Here is a 12,021-nt window from a genome sequence, read left to right on the forward strand (position 1 = left end):
TGCACTGTAAGTCAGCCAGTTTCCCTTCCTTTCCTTTCATCCCCACTATAGCCATAAGACTAAATCCTGGACCTTTTAAGTCAATTGGAGCTCTGCCATTGACTCCAATATAACCAGGATGTCTGTGTATATTGTATTTGTCTTATCTTTGTTACAAGTACTAATAGTATTGGGGTAGCACACAATCAGGATCCAGGCCACAGCATGCTAAGCACTGTCTAACCCGAAAGGAAGATTTTATCCACATCCCAAAGAGCCTAGTCTGAGACATGCAACATATAAAGTGTTAGTGGAGGGCTATACCCCAAATCAGTTATTAAATACTTTGAGGGAGAGAGAATACTCTCTCTCAAATGTATTTTTAAAAACAAATATAAAAATGACCTAAAATAGATTTTATGTGCATAAAAATTTCATACCTCCAATGGGCAATTGGCACTGTCCAGGGTTAGGTGAAAGTGTCGCATGTCAGAGTGGACAACTGCAAGTCTCCCTTTTCCAATTGTATAGCACTCCCATTTCTAGCCCTGCAGGGCTGCAAGATATCCGATCACACACCTGGCACTGGAGTGATTTGTCCATTTTGGGCCTTAAGCAAGGGTAATGTGGAGACAGAAGCACCACACTTGGAGAAGGAAGATTTAAGAAAATAATAATTAGGGCAGCTGTGTTAAGATCCTTTAAAATTGAGACATTCTAGACTAAGCTCAGGGAAGATGGGTTAGTGGACAGAGTGCAGGTGAGACAGTCAAAGGGGCATGATAAAGGGGCATGTTCAGATGGCTCTACTGTATCACACACCTGGCATGTGAACGCATGTGTTTTCTCTCTCTCTCATATTCACACATGCTGCTCTTTCTTACGCTTACTCTGACTAGCCTAGAAGAGAAGCTCTGGGACTTAAAATTCTTATTGGCTTCTTTCCATCCACGAAAAAATATCAATTCTAAGAGTACAAACCATCCATTTGTATTTGTTAATCCTCCTTGCCAAAGTCAGGTTTACTGCCAACTGCTGTGTAATGCGCTCTCTACCGGCGTGATCAGGATGGTTGCAGAGCAAAGGATTTCTGGTGTGATTAAAATAGCTTGATGTTGTTGTGTAAAGGAAACAGCAGGAAGGCATTTGCCTGCTAGATGTGAATGCGAATAAGGACAATTGCATTCCACAGGCCCCCTCCAGAGCACCATATATCTGATCCAGTGGGTATTTGGCCATAAATTAACAAAGATGTTATAGAGAGGAAAAATCAGATTACTATTTTGCTGCAATCTCATCCATTTTATGGATTTTTTTTTTTTGGAGTGAGCCGTCTTCAGGCTTAAAATCTTTTAAAATGTATTGGATTTGGCAGCTGCACATAGACCGTTCTAATTATGGGGCCAGGCCAGCAAAGACTTGCACATGTGAGCAGCTTTGCTCATGTGAACGGTCCCTTTGAAGCCATAGGCACATGTGCATAAGTGTCTGCAGGATCGAGCCCTGTCTGACTAGGTGAAGAGTTGTGAGACCGTGTACAAAGACAAAACCTGATGCCATTGGGGTGGTGAGAATCATTTGCAGTTATTTTAATAGACAGACACTATCTTGTCCACCCTTGTATTTATGAAGTAGTAGTTTTTATTAGTCCTGGAAATCATATAGGGTCCAATCTGGCAATGGGGCTGTGCATAAACTCCTATTGTATACTGTAGGAGTTCTATGCACAGTGGACTTGCTTTCATGTTACCTGGTGGTTATCCACTTTTTTCTCTTTCTCTCCTCTCTTCCCACCTCCTCAACAATATAATTACTGCACAAGATCTTATCACCATATTCCCACCACCATCACCCAGGACAATCTAATTTGAGGACTTAAGTAAGGTACTTCTGGAAATTTAAGTCCCATTTTCAAAATTGACTTTGGCACAGATCCCCAAAGGTGCCTAATTCCCATTGATTTCAGGGGGAGTTAGGTACCTGAATACCTTTGTAGATGGGAGTCTTAGTCACTTAGGAACCTATACTTTCAATGAGATGGAGGATCCTAAGTCACTTTTGACAATGGGACTTAAGCTCCTAAAACTCTTCAGAAGTTCCTTGGTGATTATCCCTTGTCTACACTACAATTAGCACATTTTAACTAATATAATTTTTGTATTTTCGTGGAAATGTGCCCACAATATAATGTGTTCTGAATCACAAAATGATGGTGGGCTAAAAAGCCCCTTTAAAATTTGTAAAGTGCAGTTTTAGGTCATAAAGCTGATATGGTAATAAAGGCATTGTGGGTTTCTACATTTATTCTCTCTTTAATTACTTCTGTATCGAATGTGCCGAGTTTGTAATGCAAAAAGCATATTGCTAATGGCTAGTCCTCTGGAGCTAAAAGGTTATGTAGATTCTGCAGTCAGAACCTAAGTGATGGTTTTGTTGATGCTCCCTGAGACAGAATTGATTGTTGCTTTGAGCCTAATCAAGTAAGGGAAAGACTCCCATTGGCTTCAGTGGGCTTTGGATCAAGCCTTGTTACATAAGGAGCTGAGTTGGGAAAGCAAACAGACAGCAGGGATAGCAGTCACTCTTTGTCACAAGGTGCCACCTACTTGAACCTGAGCAACAATGACAAATGGACACAGGAGATAAAACCCCATACATCCCATTCCAAGTAGATGCCTGATGTATTGTATCTACATCTGGCAGAGACCTGAAGGTTCTGTGCTTTTTTTTTTTTAATACTTTGGCAACACTTCAATAGCTTTTCAAGTGTACTTGGATTTTCAGAAAGCCTTTGACACAGTCCCTCACCAAAGGCACTTAAGCAAACTGAGAGCAGTCATGGGATACCAGGGAAGGTCCCCTCGTGGATCAGTAACTGGTTAAAAGACAGGAAACAAAGGGCAGGAATAAATGGTCAGTTTTCAGAATGGAGAGAGGTAAATACCAGGGTCTCCCAGGGATCTCTACTGGGACCAGTGCTGGTCAACATCTTCATAAATGATCTGGAATAAAAGGGGGTTAAACAGTGAGGAGGCAAAGTTTTTGCAGATGATAGAAAATACTCAACACAGTTATGTCCAAAGGTGATTGCAAAGAGTTACAAAGGGATCTTACAATAGTGCATGACTGGGTAACAAAAAGACAGGTTAAATTCAGTGTTGATGGTAAAGGCAAAGAAATGCCTATTGGAAAACAGTCCCATCTACACATACACAATGATGGGCTCTAAATTAGCTGGTACCACTCAAGAAAGAGACTTTGGAGTCATTGTGGAGAGTTTGCTGGCTAGTGCTGCACATTAAGTATATGTTTTCAAAAAAGCTACCGCTCTTAGGAACCATTAGGAAAGAGATCAATAATAAGACAGCAAATATCACAATTCCATTGTGTAAATCCATGGTACACCCCTCTCTTGAGTAGTGTGTGCAGTTCTGGTTGCCCCATCTCTAAAAGGATATATTAGAAATGGAAAAGGTACAGAGAAGGGCAACAAAAATGATTAAAGGGATGGAACAGCTTCCGTCTGAGGAGAGATTGAAAAGACTGGGACTGTTCAGTTTGGAAAAGAGACGACAAAGGCGGGATACGAGAGAGAGCTATAAAATCATGACTGGTGCGGAGAAAATTACTAAGGACGTTTTATTTACCCCTTCACATAACACCAAAACCAGGGGTCACCTAATGAAACTAACAGGCAGCAGGTTTAAAGCAAACATAAAGGAAGTACCACTTCACACGACGCACTGTCAACCTGTGGAATTTGCTGCCAGGGGATGCTGTGAAGGCCAAAACTATAACTGGATTCAAAAGAGAATTCGGTAAAGTCACAGAGGACAGGTCCGTCAATGACTTTTAGTCAAATTGGTCAGGGATGCAACCCCATACCCTGGGTGTCCCTAAGCCTCTGGCTGCCAGATGGGGGGGCTAGATGACCGTGAATGGAGCACTTGATGATTACCCTGTTCCATTCATTCCCTTTGAAGCATCTGGCATTGGCCACTCTCAGACGACAGGATACTGGGCTAACTGGACCATTGGTCTGACCCAGTATGGCCGGTCTTATGCCAATGAAATAGCTGGAATTCAAACTGAATTCACTATAAGTACTTCAAAATTCATTCATTTCAAACATGTGGTCAGGAATAATGGAATACCCGTGCTCAAGCTTAGCACAAACATTCAAATATTTGGTCAGTACAGATGACCCAGATAGCAATAGACTGTTGTGTATGTCAGAAGTTATATGAGTTCTGAAACCTATGCTTCCCAGGTCCCCATCAGAAGGAAAAGTTCACTTGTGAATAAGTACAGAAATCAAAATTTCTGACAGGATGCAGTAGTTAGATCTAGCAGCGGAAACTTTCCAGGAAAGCAGGGACCTTGTAAAGGACAATGGGGTAATGGTGGATAACCAATTTAACACAAGCTCCAAGTGCAATGCTTTGGGTAGGAGGGTCCGGCCCTGCTGCCTACCTGCCCTTCCGTGTGCCAGGTGTGCAATTCCCTGTGAGTTCAGGGACTGCAGCTGTGGTAAGTCCTTGCATAGACCTTGCAGTGTGGCTTCTCGCATTCCACCAGCCTTTTAAGGCCATGTCACAATCAGACCTGTTACTGGCAGTTAGGGTGTTAGAATTTCTGTATAATCTTCTGAGGAAAGCCAGCTTTATTCTAAATATCAGGAGGTGACTCATGCATAACGCTGCCAGTCTGTCACGGAAGTCACAGATTCCATGACTTCCGGAACCTCCGTGACTTCTGCAGCGGCCGGTGCAGCTGACACAGGGCAGACGGAGCAGCTGTTGGTTCTTTTCAGCTTCCCCTAGCAGTCAGGTTCTTTATGCCCATGCTGCTTTCTGCATTCAAACTCCTCCTCTCCACCCGCGGCCAAAACAACCCAGATGAAAAAACAGTGTTTTTGATCTAAGCTGCTTCATAGTGCAGTATTTGTTCAATATACTTTATAAACAACAAGCTAAAAATATCAAGACTTTAAACTGAATTAGTTGTCTTCAAATATACCCAGCCAACCGATTTCACTCCTGCTGCAGCATGGAGCTTGGCTGAAGCTAGATGGCCTGACCATGCTCTGCAGCTGTAGAATACAACATGAATCCTGAGAGGTTTCCTATCTCCACAAGAGTAGCTGTGTAGGCAAAGCACAGCTGCTGAAAAGTCACCTGTGGACTCTACCTACCCAGGCCTTTAGAGAGGATGGCTAGAGGGACTGCACATTTGCTCCTTGGGAGTAGTGTAGTGAAGAGCCTTAAACGGCCTACACACACTAAAATGGTGCTCCTGGCTGGCAGTTTTTAAATGGAACTTTCAACTGGGAGAGGTGCCTGAACAAACATTCCCATCTGTGATTCCTAGTGCTATCTCCCTCCATCCATTACACACACACACACACACACACACACACACACACACACACACACACACACACACACACACACACACACACACACACACACACACACACACACACACACACACGGGGAAGGGGGAGGAGCAGGGGACGCAGAGAGCCATATTGGAGATAGGATATTTTGACACAAGCTCACCTCCCACCCCAAAAAGCATCTCATCCCTCACCTATGGAGCAACTCCACCATGAGCCTGTTCTTCTGAGGATCAGCCAGCCTGTTATTTACACCTCTGTGTAATCATGGTCAGGATTTGTGTCCCCTCTTCTGATATGGTCCCATTGTAAATTTGAATTCAGTATAAAATAGGAATGTTTATTGATAGGTGTTGCTAGTTCTAATTACTAAATTACTATAAAGCATTCAGGGAGAAACTTTCTTCTGCAGGGATAATGTTTCACTTGGGGGGGGGACTTGCTTTGCTACACATTTAAGGCCTGGTATTACTTCCTTTATTTCCAGTCTTCCGCCTCTGCAAGAATAATACAAATACGCCACCTAGTGTGCGAGGATGTGTTTTACGTTGGCATTAACTTGGTAGGAGAGTGAATGGAGCTTATTCTCCAATTTAACAGTCTTACAGGAAACCTATCAGTGCATGAACAAAACTAATGAAGTCAGAAATTCACATTTCAAAGACCAGTATATTTTCCATTATTGGATTGGTATGTTTGATACATCTACTATAATCCATATGAACACACGTATAAACAAGGATGTTGATCCAGAGGGTTGTTTGAGGCATGCTGAATGACATTAGTGTGAATGTAGGTGGTAAAAGTGTTAATAGCACACTGTCAATTTTAATTGACTCATTTCAGAACATTCCATTTTAATATTCAGTACCCTTTAAATAATGTCCATGTTCTTTAGTTCCTTTAAAATAATTCTGATGTTGGTGTTTGTACAGCAAGGGTGAAACTGCCTGTCTAAGATACCTGCCCTGCATTGTGATCCACTAAGGTGCACTGGTGTATGTGTGGAGAGTCCATTTAAAGTCCGTGAAATGCTACACAGTCACCAGGATCTGTATTATTGGCTATCAGAGCAGGATCAACTGACTGTACAGAAGAGAGTGTGAAACTGACTATATAAAAAAAATGCTGTCAAACATGCAAAGTAAATAAATGGAAAAATGTCCCATTCTCCTCCCCTCCCCCCCACCATATGTTTTAGGTGGTGTTTGTCACTACAGTAGGTACTAAATGTTTAAAGTCCTGTACCTCTAACGCAAGAAGAGTGTACCAAAGCAGGAAGAATGGTCCTTGGGCCTGTTGAATCACTAAGATGCTTCTTTTTCTGGCCCATTTAGCCTGTGCAGACTGCAGTGAAATTCCATGCAAGGAGTGAAATCCTAACTTCAACAGGGCCAGGATTTCACCCAAGGTTTTTGAGTATCCCTGACTGCCATAGGCTAGGGCCTGGTAACAGTCAAATCTGCATTGCTGGTGTTGGCAAATTATATTAGTTAGTAAAGATCTGAAGGCAAAATGTAGAAGGATTACAAACCCGTAAGAATAAGGGACCAGATCATAATTATTTTGCAAATCTGCAATTGCATAATTTCTCTCTCTATGCATCTTGGATCCAGTTTTGTGAAGATGCAGGTCCATAGATTTGCTCCTGTGAATAGTTTGTGTTGGGACAATAATGTACAGGTATGAGAATGAACTTGCAGGGTAAGTGATTGGTTTTTGTGTTAAATATCAACATTTGCTAGTATCTTAAACATCTCATAACTGGAGCCCTGCAAATCCCCGGATATCCACTTCATATCCACGGTCCATTTTTGCAGATAGTGGATTGGATGCAGATACAACCACGCAGGGCTCTACTCACCGGCGGCACCTGGCCTGAGGCGTCTGGCTCAGGCAGCCCCAGGGGTGCAGCACGCTTGGGGACGGCTGCCACCAGCCAGTGGTTGGGGCTGGGCGGCAGGCAGGAGTCAGGGTTGTCCAGCACCTGTTCGTTGCGCTGCTTCCTGTCCAGCAGCTCAGGCCCCTCGGGCAGTGCCAGTGTCCCCACTATGGCCCAGCCCAGCAGCACTGGGCATGCTCCTGGGCAGCAGGGCCTGCCCCGGCCACAGGAATTGGAGTGGGCGGGACCCTGGCATCCCACCCTTCCTGCACTCACGAGTCCCCGGGAGCAGCACGTGATGCAATGCAAACCCTTCTCCCCAGCCCCCGCAACGCCTCTTCTCCTCAACACTGCCCCCATGCCACCCTTTACCCCCAGTCTCCACCCTGGTACGGCCTCTTTCCTGCAAGAGCCCCGCTCCCGCTTGCTCATCTCCGCTCCCTTCCCCCCTCCCCACATCGCTAGCCCTTGTGAGACAACTTGCTGCTGTGGGTGTGGATGCACATAAAAGATGGCAAGCGGACGGTGGGTCGGATGCACATTGATTCTGACAGATGCGGATTGGATGCGAATCCACATTTTTATATCCGTGCAGGGCTCTATTCGTAACTTCAGTGCTGTGGATATTTAAAACTGAATATTTCACATTTTAACCCTTCAGTCAGATAGATATTCTACTTGGATAACTACTGCCTGCACCTGGCTCTTTCCAAGATCCTCAAGGGACCTCATCACCTCTTGTCACTTGTAAGCTAAGGCCCCAATCCTGAAAGCACTTGTGCACATGCTTAACTTTATGCATGAGTAGCCCCACTGAAGTCAGTGGGAATATTCATGTGAATATAGATACCCTTACGTGATTGCAGGGTTAAGCCCTAAGTATCTGATCCTGCAAACCCTTATTCATGTGAGTAAGCTCTACTCACGCAAGTAGTACCACTGATTTGAATGGGACTATTCATGTAGGTAAGGAGTTGCTGGATCAGGCCCTACAGTGACGTAATAACATAAATGAGATAATGCCGATTACAGCTTTTGATTACAAATATTAACTAATACAATAAATGTCATTCGTATAGCACACAATATGGCTTACTTCATCTTGATTTTAAATAGCATCATTGAAGGGCTAGATTGGGCAACCCTTCATCGTGTTGGTGATTGCTTACTCAGATGAGAAATACTCATGTATACAAGTGAAGGCTGCACAATTTAGCTCTCAATCTCTTCTCTTTATTGCAGGTTATCAGTGCCAAACACTAGGTGGCAGCAAGAAATCTTTAGAAATTCATCTACCTCTACTCGTGTGTCTTAAAATCATTCAGGCACTGCGAGTGAGAAATCTGCATGGACATTGCAGAGGGAATTTGTCAGTGATCCGTTTTATCCTCACTCATAAGCCTTATAAATTCTCTTTTACAGAGAGCTATGAAAAACGTCCATATCAAACTACTTGTATTGCAGTTGGGCTCCGCATTTGGTTGATTTTATGGAAGACCACTTTTAGGGCATCCATTTTGCATTTAAACAATAACAAAAAGCACCTGATTCTGCATCTGTGTTCTTACACATTCCATTGTCGGGCACCTTCTTTGTTAGTTTCTGGTATGACTAATAACGGGGGGAACTGATAGTGCCTGCTGTCATTAAGAGTGGCAAACAATTTCAGTTATAATGCTGTTTCCAGCGTAGTCACAACATGCTGAAGTCCATGAGAGCTCTGCATGCAAAGACCAGCAGGATCAGGAACAGAATAAAGTTATTCTAAGGCTTATTCACCTCTGGAGCAAGAGCTCACCATTTAAGTGTATGTATTTATTCTAGCTTCTTAGGCAAACTTGATTAGACTTGAGCTTTGGTGTGCTATAGAAATTTGATTCATCCTTGTTTGTTTTCTTATTGTCCTCCGCCAACACAAGTTCTAACTATAATAGCTAGGCCCTGTGTATTAAGGTACGAATGATCATGGCCAGTTTATAGAGACTATTGAATAAATTGTCTATTGGAAAACTTGATTCCATAGTATGAACACTGTAGGTCAGAGATGACTCATCTCTGAAACAGATCTTTGAAGAGGGAAAGAGATGCAAGGGCAAAATGTTTAGGTTTTTGATCACAAAGATCACATCCTATGGACTTTAATTAAACTATCAGGATTGCACAATTAAAAGAATAGCAAAAGCATATGAATTTTACTGAAATAAATAGCTTTTTAGTACAAACAAAACAATAATTGCTACCTGTGTGCTAATTTACATTTAATAATTCCCTAGGTGGGAAGCGTAAATTTCCAGTAAAAGCTCTAGTAAGATGTTCATAGTCCCAAAAGCTGCAGAGTAATTAATATAAAACAGTGCCCATCGAGCACAATGGGGCTATGATCTTTGCTTGGGGCCTCTCGCTGCTGTTGTACGAATCATAATAATATCAGCATAGCTTAAGCAGTTATGCACATCTTAGTTATGTGTTTTATGCGGCAGTATTGGTCTCAGTTCCACTGTCTATCTTGCCTATCTTTGCAGTCCTAAGTGTGCAGGAAGGAGAAGGAACAGCACTTTGTGTGATACCTTGTCAGACAGACAGATTAATTTATTAAGGATGTCAGGGTCAATCTATTGCTGATAATGGAATACCACTGAAAGTGGTTCAGTCCAGCAAATCAAATCAAATCTAAATTATGCCAGAAGTGTTTCAGCAGCTTCATGTAAATTAGATCATATTATTATACTATGTATCATCTTTCTACAAGTTACGTGGACAAAATTTCTCTGAAAAATTGTCCTTTTGTTTCCTTAGAGAATGCTCACCAAAGAGAAGCCACCATTTGGGTTTTGTATACAAAAATAAGTAAATAAAACACAAATGCAGGTGGATCTTCATGTCTATAGTGTCTCCTGCCTTGTAAATTTGACTTATCTGTTTAGATTTCTGCCTAATAATTCTTACTACCGTGTTACCAAAATTTCAGTTGGAAATCATTTACGGATGTACAGTACTATTTATATGTGGCATTGCTATTCCTATGCTTTGCATTTTATGATGACCATCTTCAGAAAACTAAGAGTTGCGTGTGTGCCAGGAATAAGAAAAAAATAATAATCCCACTATTGGATTTACTGTTCTGATGAATTTACTTCAGGCATTTATTTTGCTAGTACAAATCTCTAAATTCTCTGAAGTAACCAAAAAAAAACCTGTTACAGGAGAAATTTAGGAAGACCATAATATTTTCAGACATTCCACTAAAAATCATTTGAACATATTAATAGCCTGTGGGTGGGGTATGTGTGTATACACACAATTTTCATTAAATATTTTAAAACGGCTGTGAGGGTCCTTAGCTCTGCATTTCCAATATTAGAATGTTGGGAATTAAACTCTCCCATTCTGTGAGGACAGGTGGGGCTGAGTACCTAATAACTCATAAGAATGGCCATGCTGGGTCAGACCAATGGTCCATCCATCTAGCCCAGTTTCCTGTCTCTCTGACAGTGGCCCAAGCCAGATACATCAGAGAGAATGAACAGAACAGGGTGAGTATAAATGACAGTGGAGACCATGAGCCATTGCTTAGCCAAGTAAAGACACCTGAAGAGGGTAGGAATGTACTCAAGTGTACACCCTACATGGCTCTCTACTTGCCTCTCCATCGACAATGCTATTCCTAGCCGGGTAGCGTCCCACTACCTCCCCACTGTTGGAGCCTTTCCTCACCACAGTGAAAGGCTCTGGCAGTGGGCACTGCTGAAGCCTTTTCCCCGCTGTCTCCCCTCTGCTGCAGCCTTTCACTAACATGTCGCTACACACGGCAGTGGGGACACAGCCTGCTGTTCACTGCGGTGTATAGCTACACATACACTACATGCTGCCACCAGTGGTGTGTAGAAATACGGCAGTACTTCTTTAAACAGGCTGTGAGCCCTCTAGTGGAGCTCACTTTGCTTTATGTTCTACAAGCCGCCAGAAACCAGCCAGAGTAGCAGTACGTGTGTAGCTATGACTGGCACATTTGTGTATAATTAGTAAACCTGGTTATTGCATAGTTAACAGGGAACCCGTTGTGCCCATGTGGTTTTTACCCCCCACATTTTTTCTGTTGTTTAAAGAGACAACATTCCTGTATTTAATACTTGCTAATATCGCAGAGTAAAAAGGTTGTCCTCTTCTGTGATTTTTAGGGATTATTTGAGGAACAAAACTTCCCTGGACTTCAGCAGGGCCAGGATTTCATCCGCTGAGTTGACTAATGCTCTATAAAATGTCATTGTGACGCACAAAGCTGTTGTGTAGTTTTAAGACCAAAAACATCTCTGGAAACTTTGTGTGGGAGCAGGGGTTTGCGGTTATCATGTTACATGTCAGCTGGGTGCAGATATAAAAGCTCTTCACTACAGTACAGTTTGTAAAGAAAACAATAATATATTAGACAGTTTCAACATTTTGTTTCTTCACTTGAATGTTATCATAGTGTCAAAATTGTTATTTTAATTAAAAACAGAGACCATGATGAGGGCAGTGCAAAGAAACAGACTCAAGCGCACGAGTCCTCCTGAAGAAATTCCCCACCACCAAAGCTGTCCATAAAAGCATTGATTTTTGCAGCATAAAATATCATAGCTCTCGCATTTTCCAAAGTGTTTCCAAAAATTCAGTCAAACAGCAGCCTAAAATCTTTCATTAGTTTAAGAAGAGAACGGGATTCATTAATCAGGTTAACATGCTTAAAATTGTTAATATGCAAGTTTTCGGCATAGCTTGAACC

At 42.3% G+C, this 12,021-nt stretch overlaps 1 protein-coding gene across 5 annotated transcripts in view; it reads left to right on the forward strand.

The window, feature by feature from the left end:
- Window positions 1-12,021, forward strand: part of PAK5 (p21 (RAC1) activated kinase 5) — a 187,053-nt gene that overhangs the window by 122,208 nt on the left and 52,824 nt on the right. The gene's annotated exons all lie outside the window — the stretch shown is intronic.

Source organism: Natator depressus, chromosome 3 (assembly GCF_965152275.1).
Source record: "Natator depressus isolate rNatDep1 chromosome 3, rNatDep2.hap1, whole genome shotgun sequence".
NCBI classification, from domain to species: Eukaryota; Metazoa; Chordata; order Testudines; family Cheloniidae; genus Natator; species Natator depressus.